The 12,833-nt window shown below is 36.8% G+C and overlaps 1 protein-coding gene across 4 annotated transcripts in view; it reads left to right on the forward strand.

The window, feature by feature from the left end:
- Positions 1 to 12,833, forward strand: part of BMPR1A (bone morphogenetic protein receptor type 1A) — a 111,515-nt gene that overhangs the window by 15,349 nt on the left and 83,333 nt on the right. The window contains exon 1 of one of the 4 annotated variants that reach the window (XM_074296417.1): positions 4,373 to 4,735. The exons of the other annotated variants lie outside the window; for them this stretch is intronic. The gene's annotated coding sequence lies outside the window, so the exon portion shown is untranslated. Of the gene's footprint in view, positions 1 to 4,372; positions 4,736 to 12,833 lie in introns of those variants that run through there. 4 annotated transcript variants of the gene reach the window in all.

The raw sequence follows: 12,833 nt of genomic DNA on the forward strand, positions 1-12,833 counted from the left end.
TGTTCTTTCCAGATTTCATAATTATAAATCATTATAATCAGTATGCTAACATTTTCCATCATTGACCTGTTGTGATATATACTGAGTAGTGGAATATCTACGTCAAAGGTCATATCCATTTGGATTACTTTGTGGTCATAATTTCAGATTGTTTTCCAGAATGGTTGAACCAATTCACAGCTCTATCAACATGTGAGTGTAATAATATATTAGTGTTGGTTGGTTGTTGTCCTTTATATTGGAAGAGGACTAGAATGATATCATCTTGTTGAGGTCAAAGTACGGTGTGTCCAATTGTGGCTGATCAGACAAATTTGAGCTTGGAAGGCTTTACCATAGATCCAGCACAAATAGTCTCTCTGAACATTTGGAATGGAAATGTCTCCAAATTTGTGCATCTCATTTCTTTCAGGTTACTGTTATTCTCCTTTGCTCAAAGAGCACACTGCCTGTCTTCTTTGATGCATCCTGGGGCCTCCCATATTTCACTGTTGATTACAGAGTTTTTCAGAGAGACCTCAGGAGTATCCTTGTATCATTTCTTCTGATTTCCATGTGAGCGTTTGCCTTTTGTGAGTTCTCTATAAAATAGAGAACTTTTGCCTTAAGTTTTAGGCAAACTTAAGTTTGGCATTTAAATGATGTAGCCAGACCATCAGAGTATGAATGTAATAGTGTGGCCAGCTTCTTGTTTTGTTGCTGATCTGTTGTTCCACCGTTGCAGCTACTTTCCTCTGAATCAGGTCACTAGAAACCATACCTGGAGGAACTAAGCCATTTAAGTTTGGAACTGTGCTCTCTGGGTTCATGCTGCCCCCCACTGATGAGAGCTCACTGTAGGTCAAAGATCCTTCATTACAGCCACTCCATATTTCAACCCTGTCATTTTTTCCTTTATATACCTTGGGGGGATAGTAATCTTAATCAACACTTCTATTGGTTCTGGAAAGAGTGTGACAATTGACTGCCTTATGGCAGTTGTGGAATATTTATGTGCTATTAGAAATTATGAATATGAAGAAAACAGTGTCGTGGGAAAACTGATGAAAAATTTTGAAAAACTAAACCAGGAAAACACTTTTTTTTTTATTCACTTTTCCAAATTATCCCCTCCCTCCTTCCACTCCCTCCCCCCGATGGCAGGCAATCCCATACATTTTACATGTGTTACAATATAACCTAGATACAATATATGTGTGTAAATACCATTTTCTTGTTGCACATCAATCATTAGCTTCCGAAGGTATAAGTAATCTGGGTAGATAGACAGTAGTGCTAACAATTTACATTCTCTTCCCAGTGTTCCTTCTCTGGGTATAGTTATTTCTGTCCATCATTGATCAACTGGAAGTGAGTTGGATCTTCTTTATGTTGAAGATTTCCACTTCCATCAGAATACATCCTCATACAGTATTGTTGTTGAAGTGTACAGTGATCTTCTGGTTTTGCTCATTTCACTCAGCAACAGTTGATTTAAGTCTCTCCAAGTCTCTCTGTATTCCTCCTGCTGGTCATTACTTAAGGAGCAATAATATTCCATAACCTTCATATACCACAATTTACCCAACCATTCTCCAATGGATGGACATCCATTCAACTTCCAGTTTCTAGCTACAACAAAAAGAGCTGCCACAAACATTTTGGCACATACAGGTCCCTTTCCGCTCTTTAGTATTTCTTTGGGATATAATCCCAATAACAGCAATGCTGGGTCAAAGGGTATGCACAGTTTGATAACTTTTGGGGCATAGTCAGGAAAACACTTATAATAGTTACAAAAATGTAAATAAAAGGACTTTCCACTCACCTTGATTTCCCTGACCAAAAATGCCTTCTAATTTGTGTTGTCTCTTAGGAGAATGTGTCTTTCAGAAGATGATGAGTGCATTTGCTCAATTTCTACTTTACCCTCTGATTCTAAGATATTTGGAGTTTTTCTTTATAATTTCTTGAGATATGATGTCTCAGACCTTTTATTTGTTCATGTAGGATAGTGATTTTTTTTTTTATTGGTGGTGGTGGGGAGATGAGGTAATTGTGGATAAGTGACTTGCCCAGGGTCACACAGCTAGAAACTGTTAAGTGTCTGAGGCCAGATTTGCACTTAGGTCCTCCTGATTCCAGAGCTGGTGGATCCACTGCACCATCCAGCTGTCCCCTTGTCCGGTGATTCTTAAATTCTCTCTCCTGTTTCTATTTTCCAGGTCATTTGTTTTTCCTATGAGCTATTTTACATTTTCTTCATCTTTTTTATTTTCATAATTTTCTTGAAAAGATCTCTTTTCTTTTTCCAATTTTTTATATACTACTTTTACTCATTAAAAAAAAAACCAAACAACAACAACAAAAAAAACTCCAAACCTGTTTCTTTAGCACTTTTAGGATTCTTCTTGGGCTTGTGTCCAATCTGTGTTTTTTCTTTGATGTTTTGCTTGAACATGTATTTAAGTCATTGTCTTCTTCCATATTTGTGTCTTAAGCTTCGCTGTAACCATAGTAACTTTTTATGGGTTCTTTTTTTGTTTGCTCATTTTTCCATCCTATTTCTTAATTTTGAACTTTTAAAATATTGGTCCTTGTTCAGTTTTGGGAGGAGAGGAGTAAGATGGCTGGCCTAAACTTCTGTCTTTTTATGTTCTCCTGCTTTCCTGTAAGTTTTTGGTGCTTCCAAAGTAGTATGACCCAGGGAAAAGTCTGTTAATTGCCAAATTTGTCTGAGCTTTGCAAATTCCTCACCCAGGTTTGGCCCTCTTGGCTTGTGTGTGTGGTTGTTTCCCAGAAACTGCTGCTGGACTGTTAGCCCATGGGAGTTTCTGCAGGTTCAGAGTAACTGAATTGATGCCTTTCTCTTGATTTTGATCTTCTGCCCTGGTTTATTCCTCTGTTGACTTATGTGAAGGTTAGGATTGAGTCGCTATTCTGTTGTTAGGCTCAATACCACGTAGTTAGATTTTAGAACTTGCTTTTGCTCTTTATACAAGTAGGTCCTCTGCTTCTTCATCTGGTATTGAGTAATAGGTGCTATAGCTGCCAGATGGCAATTGTTCTTGAACCCAATGCTAGCACAGTAGTTCACTGGGATCTTTTTCTGCCCTGGTGTTTCTTGGCCTGGTGTTCAGTCTTCTACCTATCCTTAGGTACTGAAGTGCTTTCTACTGCTGCCACCACTACTCCAGAGGTCAGCTTCCCTGCAGACTTCTCTATCTTTCTAAGCTATCCTGGGCTGGAAAAATGACTCACTGTAACTTTTTCATGACTTTCTCCATCAAAATTTGCTCTGGCTCATTTTTTCATATTGTTGTGGAGGAAGTTATAGGAGAAGCCAAAGCAAAAATGTTACCATTTAAACTCCACCCTTAGAATGTATCTTAAGGGCAGTAACAATTTTTCTTTTTTATCTATATCTTCCAAACTCAGTACAGTGTCTAGCATACAAAAAATGTTATTGCCATCATTCCTTAACATAAATGCAGTAATGCATGGAATCACAAAGTTTCAGATTTTGAAAGAACCTTTGTTTTGAGTTCTATCTCTGATGTTTATAGCTATGTGAAACTTGCTTCCTTAATCTGTAAAGTGGGAAATTGAAGACTGTCAAGAACTTTAAGGAATCCTAGAAGTTAACCAATTCAACTGATTTCTGAATTGGGATTCTCCTGCCACATATATGTAGAACAACATTGTCATACAGACTTCTTGAAGACTGTTTCCCACATTGGGATGGCTTTTTTGCTCACTACAAATCTTTTACTTGTATCAGACTTAGCTGTACTTCTTTGAAGTTTTGCAACATGCTTTTAGTTTTGAACAAAAATCTTTTTCTGTAGCTTAATGGACAAGTGATTGTTCAGTTATCCTCCACTTAAAAGACATTCAGTGAAAGGAAGCTTCTCTCTTCTCCCAATCCATACCATTTTTGGACAACTCATTGTTTAGCAAGTTTTTCCTTATATTCCAACAGCTGTCTTTCCATAAACTGGAGTGATGAGATTGATTACTTCTGGGCCCAAGTTCCTCCACATCAGTGGGTCTCTAAATTTCTTTGTGCACTCATATTGGGTAAAAAAAATACACACACACCAGATATGCATATTTATTTGTAAATTTCACATAAAATATTCTTCCATATCTGTATTATTAAGCTATATACAATAAGAATTAAAATGAAATACTTATTCTTTTAAGAATTGAAATTTTTGATTAATGTTTTGAAAATATTTTTGTTAGGGATATGAGATCTGTCCTGTGTTCCTATGGTAGGGTGGGGGGGGGAAGTATAGGGGCCTTACTGGGCTGGAATGTGGAGGGTGATTGCCTCTGCCTGTCTGCTGAAGAGGGCCCCACCGGCTGGGGAAGGACAGGCAGATATTGTATGTATCATCTGTTCCTCTCCCCAATTATATTTTCCTTATGCCACAGTGTAGCTTTTGTGCACACCATGGAGTGTACAGGTTTGTCATTAATAGGGGTTCTCAAACTCTTTAGAGTATTTGTCTTTGCCACGAGGAATTTCTGTACTATGGGAAAGTGGAGAGCCCTGTAATTGTGCTTGTAACTACAATGTGATTTCATGTGATTTCATTATTTTCATTGCTTTGTTAAAAAAAAAATGTGCCTCTCAGTGTGCCAGTGTGTCAGGACCTACTCTGTGGAAGCCGAATGGTACTAGGAAAAGAAGCACTGGATATGGAATCAAGAATCCCTGGGGATGAGTCCCACAACAGAGTTTTACTAGGTGTGTGAGTAAACCTGGGCCAATCATTTAACCTCTATGGGACTTATCCTCATCTGTTAAAAGGGAGTAGTCAAAGCACTTACATTAGAAGGCTATTGTGAAGATCAAATGATAGCCTGGCTTGTGTGTTGGAAACCTTAAAGCACTATATAAAGAGAGTTGTAAGTGTATTTTTTCTTTGCCTATCTCCTCTCCTCCAATCAAATAAATACATTTATTCTCTATTTAGCCATATGAACATAGTTCTAGAGCTAAAATTTGAGTGAAAAAATTCCTAAAGGAAACTATGACTAAAAGCTACTTGTGTGTCAGCAAGCATTCATCAAGAGCTGACTGTGTTTCAGGCACTTTGCTAAGTGCTAAGGATACAAAGAAAGGCAAACAAACACCCCAAGTATATCTCTCCCCTCCCCCAGCACAGTTCTCATCAAGAAGATCTTGTTTGAAAGGGTATGGAGAGGGTGCTTAAAGCCTTTCTTAGGGTTCTTTTCTAGTTGAATAATAACATCATATATAATTCCATTCTCTCCCACATTTTAGCCTTATTCCTTATTGAAATTCTAGCATTGTTGGTTACTCTTTTTCTACTGGGCAAAATCCTTCCATTTTTATATAGGCAGGCCCACCAATATTTAAATGTCTCTGAGTTTTTTCTTTGATAATGACCCTCCTCTCTATATTTGACAGGTATGCCATTTTTTTCATTTTGTATGATTTTATTCTATTTAGATCAGTGATTTGTTTATTCTAATTATGGTGTAAGATATGAATTCACACACATTCTTTTCTCTACAGCTATTCAGATTTCAGTGTTTCTTCCTCTCTCTGGGTGACTGTCAGGAAATGCTGGCTACTTCTGTTCCAGAAATGATATATAAAGCTTAAACCATAATTTTAGGGCTCTTGTAACTTGAAATGAGGACATCTAGGTTGCACAGGGGATAGAGTACTAGATCTGGAGTCAGTAAGACCCAAGTACAAATTTGACCTAAGACATTTACCACTTTATGACTCTGGACAAGTCACTTAATCCTGTTTCTTTCAATTTCTTCATCTATTGAATGAGATAGAGAAGGAAGTGAGAAACCATTTCATTATCTTTTCCAAGAAAGCAACAAATGGGTTTGTGAAGAGTTGAATGCTACTAAAAACAAATAAAACAACAACCTGAAGTTAGGTCACAACTGTAACTCTTAACACTTGGATTTAAATCTAAACCTTAAAAATAACTGAATCAAAGACTGATTCTAGTTTTAGAGTTAACATCTATAATATCTTAAGTTAACAGAGCATTAGGTTGCTAATATGAAAAGGTAGCCAAATATTCAAATAAATTCTGCAGAATTTGTAATGCAAATTATAAATAGCAGTAGTGTAGAGTGAAAAGAACCATTGACTGGAAGAAAAATGGAAAGTCTTTTTTTTTTTTTTTTTTTTTTTTTTTTTTCTGTGGCAATTGGGGCTAAGTGTCTTGCCCAGGGTCACACAGCTAGGAAGTATTAAGTGTCTGAGGCTAGATTTGAACTCAGATCCTCCTGACTTTAGGGCTGGTGCTCTATCCACTGCGCCACCTAGCTGACCCCCCCCTTTTTTTGTCTTTTTTTTTTTTTTTTTTTAGCGCAAAGTTGAGAGAGTAGTAGACTGTGCTGGAGTGGAGAGAGGGCTTCAGTCAGACTGGATCATCATGGGCAAAACCGTGTCTGGGACTCATTTTCAAATCTGTAAAATGAATAAATTGAGATTTTGAAGGATAGTTAAATGCCTTTAAATTTAAGGTCTAAAAAGATTTTGATAAGTCAGGGATAAATGTAAATTCCTATTTAAAACATTTGCATAGTTCAAGGTGTATACATATGTGTGTGTGTGTGTGTGTGTGTGTGTGTGTGTGTGTGTGTGTGTGTATAGAGTGTTGATAGAAAAAGTTCTTGGATTTTTGGTGGATTATAAGGTAAGACACCAGTCCATCCGTAATTTTATTGATGAGGATACTTCTTAGAATCCGTTTTTCATGTGATTTTAGGCCATTATAAGCTTGGAGATCTAACTAAAGGGTTCTACTCAGCATGCCAGGAAGGCCTTTAAGTTCACTTGCCATTGGACTGCCATCCAGTGCCATTCTATGGTCAATCATTTTTTCCTCATCCTTCATTTCCTAACTATCTCTGTCATATCTCACATATTGCTATAGCAAACTTTTGTCCATTATGTATCTCTACTTGCATATGATGGCTTGATGATCTTCAATTTCATTTCTTTTGAGACTTTGACATTCTGTGATTTGAAGTCATATAATGTCACCAAAAGCATATGGTATTAAAAGAATAGATCTTTGTTTTAGGGACAATAAAATAATTGCTTGCTACTCAGTAGTGCTACATGGTGGCCAATACAGGCTAAAATGATCTTAGCCTGTATTAATAGAAATATGATGTTCAGACTTAGGATTCTTACAAGGTACTAAGACAGTGGAATTGATAGAGACAATGATTATGCACTTAGTACTTACTAGAGTTCTGCAAGATTCATACCTTTAAAAGAGCATATATAAGCTAGGAGCCTCAACCAGGATGCACTTTGGGAGATTCAGAGCCAGGATTCAGTTGAGGAGATTCACAAGTTGGGCAGAACTGAGGAAGACAGAGAAGGTCCGGAAGACCTTCAGAAAAGCTAGCCAAGCCTCAAGTGAAGGAAGGAGAAAATAAAGGATTTGGACTTTAATCCCTGGCTTCATTTGGGGTGATTACACTGAACTGAAAAGAAGGCTGCTCCCAGAAACCCCTTAAGAAACCTGCTCCCAGAGAAAATCATGTTTTAGAGAAGAGAATATTACACTAGACGACTTGAAAAGGAGCAGAGAGATAGCCGGCAACTTGAATGCCATCTTTTACATGAAACTTTTATTAATCATCTCCTACAGTGAATCCTTTTCCTCAAAAAGATAACTCTTTATTTGAGTATGTACATATATACATATATATTATGTACATACACATTACTGTTTCTTTCTCTGACACATAATAATGTTTTACACACAGGCAATAAACTGGGAGTTTATTGATTAATTTAAAGGATCATCTTCCAAAATATTTTTTGGAGGTAGTCACTAAAGATGAAAATCCTAGCAATAGTTGGAAATGGAGTAAGTAGAGTTTGGTTTGAGACATAGTAAGCACTCAGTAAATGATTGTTGACTTACTGGCTTAGAATGAGGAAAAATTTCCTAGTATGAACCATCGAAAACTTCATTCTCCTGCTTCAGGGAGTTGCAAATTTACTTTCTCTGGAGGTCTCTGAGCATAATTTTGGTTGGTCACTTTATTTATCAGAGTTCTTAAGGTTTTCAGAGTTGTTTATCTTTACAATGTTTCAGGTAGTTGAAGTACATAAACAAACATGCGCAAGATAAATGCATGGCACATTTTTTTTTTGGGGGGGGTGTAGGTGGCTTGTACTAGTTTCTGAAAAGATCCAGAAGGGCTTCATATAGAAGTTAACAATGGAGTTGAACTTGGAAAGAAGAAAATTAGGGATACTAAGAGGAAGAAAGGATCAGGGGGAAGTGCAAGCCAGGTTTGGGGGACAAGTAGTACAAAAGCCCAAAGATGAATGAATGTGAAGAGATTATTATGTGCTAATCACTGTGCTGCACTGGAACTATTAGATAAAGCAGGATGGTCTCTGCCCTAGAGGAGGTGACATTCTGATGGGGAAACACATCACATAAAAGAAAACTAGAGAGGAGCTCAAGGAAGGGTCCTGGTGACATGGTTTGGAAATATCCAGAAGTGACATGGAAGACTAGTTCTGGTCAAGAGATGACAAGGGTCTCATCTCTGAACGATTACAGGAGCAGAGCCAGGGGTTGTAGAGGGAAGGGTATGAGGAAAATGAAATTGGTGGTGTGGAGTGCATCTTTTGGAAGGGCCCTGGGTGGGAGATGTCTTGTGGAGGAGGGCATTTCAGGACAGTAGTGGCTCTCCAGGCCTCCCCTACCCTAGTCCCCTCCTACCTTTTCAGTCTTCTCATTCCTCACTCTCTGCCCCATATTCTGTGACCTAATGGCACTGGTCTCCTCCCTATTCTTTTGAACAAGAGACTATCTCTTGTCTTTGGGCATTTTCTCTTGCTGTCTTAACTTCCACTTGAAGTCCCATGTTCTATAGAAAGCTTTTCCTAAATCGTCTCAATTCTAGTGTTGTCTCATTATTTCCTATTTTCCCATACATAGCCTGTTTGTATGTATTTGTTTCCATGTTGTCTTGCTATTAGATGCTAAGTGCTTTGAGGTCAGGCTAATCTTTTGCCTCTTTTTGCAACCTAGTGCTTAGCTCCTGACATGAGTAAGTACTTACATTTTTATTGATTGACCCACTAGAAGCAGCAACACTCCCCCCCACAAGGGTTAAGAAGAGTGAGTAGTAGAGAATTAGCCATTTAGCACAGACAGTTTTTTCAAAAGCTTTATTAATTTAAAGAGCAAGTAAGAGGTGAGACTGATAAGATAGAAGGGTCAAGGCACTTTTTATGGTATGGAGATTGACCATAAAGTATGGTTTTTGACTCAGGAGTGATGGAGTCAGGAACATGGGGGTCTTGACAGGGAGAAGGTTTCTGGTACGAAACCCTGGAAGTCATGGAAGAAGATTGGATCTGGGGATGTTGTTCATGGTGGGGTAGGATAGTGATTCTGTGACAGGAAATTTAATTCTTGATAAGTTCTTAACTCTTATGGGCGGGGAACCCTTGTCTGATTCGGAATGAGTAGGCTACTCAGCCAGATAGTGCAGGGGATAGAGTGCCAGACCTCAAGTCAGGAGAATTCATCTTCCTCCATTCGAATCTGGCATAGCTGTATGTTCCTGAGCAAGTCTTTTAACACTTTGCCTCAATTTTCTCATCTGTAAATGAACTGAACTCATTAAAGACCCCCCCACACACACTGAGATTGAGATTTCTCATCTCTCATCTGTTTTCTCTTTCTAGGTGTCTTGTCATGTAATATAATAATATTGCTTTGCTTTCTTCTTTTGTTGATCTTCCTTCTGGTTCTTGGATTTCATAAGTGCTCTTCTTTTTCCTAAAAATGTACAACCTTTTCCCTTTAAAAAAAACCTGTGATGTTCCTTTTAAATAAGCTATACCTTTCCAGACCTTGATTCTAGTCATGGGTCTTATGATGCCAATTCAAAGTGATTCCTATGAGGACATATTTTCCTCCTTGCTTTATGATCTCTAAGATTATTTTGCTTTGTGGCTTAGTTTTTTTGGTGTGTGTAGACATCTGAGGCTGTGGATTTTATCACTGGTTTTTTTTTTTTTTTTTTTTTGATGAGTTTTAGATTCATGACTTAAAGCCTTGTACACAAGGTACAAACCAGGGGGCTGAAAGAGTTCTGGTTTATAACAATGGGTCTGGTCCAGCAGTAGTGTTGATAGAATGTTTATCAGTTTTGGTGTTGAGTTGTCATCTTATGAGGTTATTTAAAATTATTCAGGGCAGAAACCTTTTAAAATTGTTAAATGAATGAAAAAAATTTAGTAGCATTTAAAAAAAAAATTGACAGTAGTATTTTATTTTTCCAAATACACGTAAAGGTAGTTTTCAACATTCATTTTTGTGAGACTTGGTGTTCCAAATTTTTCTCCCTTCCTCCGTATGTCACCAAGCAGTTTGATGTAGGTTAAATATGTGTAATTCTTTTAAGCCTATTTCCATATTTGTTGTGTTGTATAAGAAGGATCAGATCAAAAGAGGAAAAAACCACAAGAAAGAAAAAACAAACATATAAACACAAAAAGGTGAAAATGCTATGCTTCGAACTACATTTAGTCTCCATAGTTTGCTAAGCTATCTGCATAGCTACCCCAGGGTTGTTGGAATTAATAATATTCTTAAATAGACAGTTTGGAATAGTTGTGTACTTCAAACCATTTGTAGCATTATATTTTGCAGACTGGGAATTTCATTTCAAGGGTTTCAGCAGTCATAATGTGGTTATTAGTTTGCATACTGATAAGCACAGATTTTCTATTTTGAACAACCCTTCCCTCAGTGCTCTTGATTTAGAGTGCCAAAATAGTTAAAGGGTCATTTAAGCTGTTATGGTATTTTATTAGTTCTTAATGTATTCAGACTGTTTCTTATGTTCAATAGTTTAGTTGTCTAAAGTTACTGGAAGCCTTTAGAATCCTGAAAATGTAGAATATGAAACGGCAGCCAGGAGACTTCATTTTTTTGGCCTCTGCCCCACCACTAATTGTGACTTGGGATAAGTCAAGTACTGGCTATTTTGTTTTCTCATCTTAAGAAGGCAGATGATATAAATGCTAGCTAGTGGATGTGAATGTGTGAAGTTTCAATCATTATATATAAATATGAACTGTTACTAAATCATAGCTTTCTTGTGAACTAATGAGAATGAAAATGCTTTAAAAAGTATTACAAGTTATGGAAGTCTAAGATTGTATTATTGTCAGAATATGTAATCAGAAAATAGCCATTTGTTAAGAAGTATGATTGTATTGGTGCTGTATACTTTTAAACTATTATTATTTAACTATTGGATATTTTTCAGATCTCATTATTTAGCATTTTTAGTTTCAATATTTTGTTTTCCTTAGGCATATTCAAAATTATTGATAGTTATTTGGAAATAACTTGAATGATTCAGACTTGGGTAGAAAGATGTGAAACACACAAGAGAAAATGATCAAATCTTTGCATTAGGAAAACTTAACTTCTCAGCTCCTCAGATACAATTTAGTTCTGAGCAATAGATATTTTTTTTCAGGTAATATGCTTACAAATGCTGTGTTTCTATGTATTCTTGTTCTGATACCAAAAGATTGCTGTGTTAAGTAAAAAAATCACTTTTCAAAGATTTGATTTCTTGGGTTTTTTTTTGGGGGGGGGGTTTGTTTTGCTTCCCCCCCACCTCCCCCTGCATTAAAGCTCTAGCAGTGGAGAGATCTTCTCCTCCAAGCAGTGCTTAGATGCCATTTTGAGAGGTTAAATTACTTTCGAAATGTTGCCATGAAGGAGGAGGGGATGGAAGGAGATCAAATTACACATTCTTCCTTCCAGAGCCTGCCCCTCTACTTGAAGGCTGGAGACACCCTGGCTAGGCTGGAAGAGACATTTGCCACAATTTTCTTTAGCCCTGCCCCCCACTTAGGGGACAGGAGACCTAGAGATTTTCATCAACTGAGGCCTGTAAAAGGGAAGCAGGGAAGTTCCCATGTAGAAATTAAACTAAAACTACCTCCTCCAAGTTTTTACTTATCCTTTTCTCTTTAAAGGTTTCTGTTTTTTTTTTTTTTTTAATTGTTCTTGGAATTTAAGTTTTGTTGCCTGAATCCTTTGTTAGCCAAGTAAATTTAGAAGAATTTCCTTCCATTTTCGTAGGAATTTGTATGATAGATTTATTTTTCTCCACCAGAAGTTCATTACCGATTTAAATGTAACATTTTATTTGAAGTTAAGTTAGACTTTAATGTGTAAGTATATTTAAAAATAAGTTTACCTGAAGTCTAGTTTGTTGGGATTTGTGTGGAGCTGTGGATTTAGAGTTGTGTGATGGAAGAGAGTCCCTAAATTAATAAAATTATCGTTTGTCTAGTAGTAGTTATAAACCTTTTCAAAGATAAGTAAAAAATGGCTTTTGTAAACTTTAGGTTCACATTTACATAGTTTAATTTAACTGATTTAGATGATGCTTTTCGATTCTTAAAGAGTGTTTTTTCCTGGCTAAAGTAGAAAGAAACTTGCTTTACTTGTGTTTCAGAAATAATTTAAATAATCGGAGTAGATTAATCACTTAGATTTTAACTAGAGCTTGTTTTCAGGACTGAAATCACTAAATACTATTTTTGAATCTTTCTACCACAGAATTAGTTCATCTAAAAATGCATTGGTCTTTTCTAATTCCATTTCTTAGCAATTTGACTTAAGTTTTTATTGTTATCTTCCATTAAAATCCTGTCTAATTATGGTGTATGGTGATAAGTCTGGGCTTTGAATATCATCTCTGGCCTATTCTGCAAAACTGATTAGGACTCAGTGATTGGGTAAGTAAATGGAGGACCAGTCTTAGGTATA

This window comes from Sminthopsis crassicaudata, chromosome 2 (assembly GCF_048593235.1).
Source record: "Sminthopsis crassicaudata isolate SCR6 chromosome 2, ASM4859323v1, whole genome shotgun sequence".
Taxonomy (NCBI): Eukaryota; Metazoa; Chordata; class Mammalia; order Dasyuromorphia; family Dasyuridae; genus Sminthopsis; species Sminthopsis crassicaudata.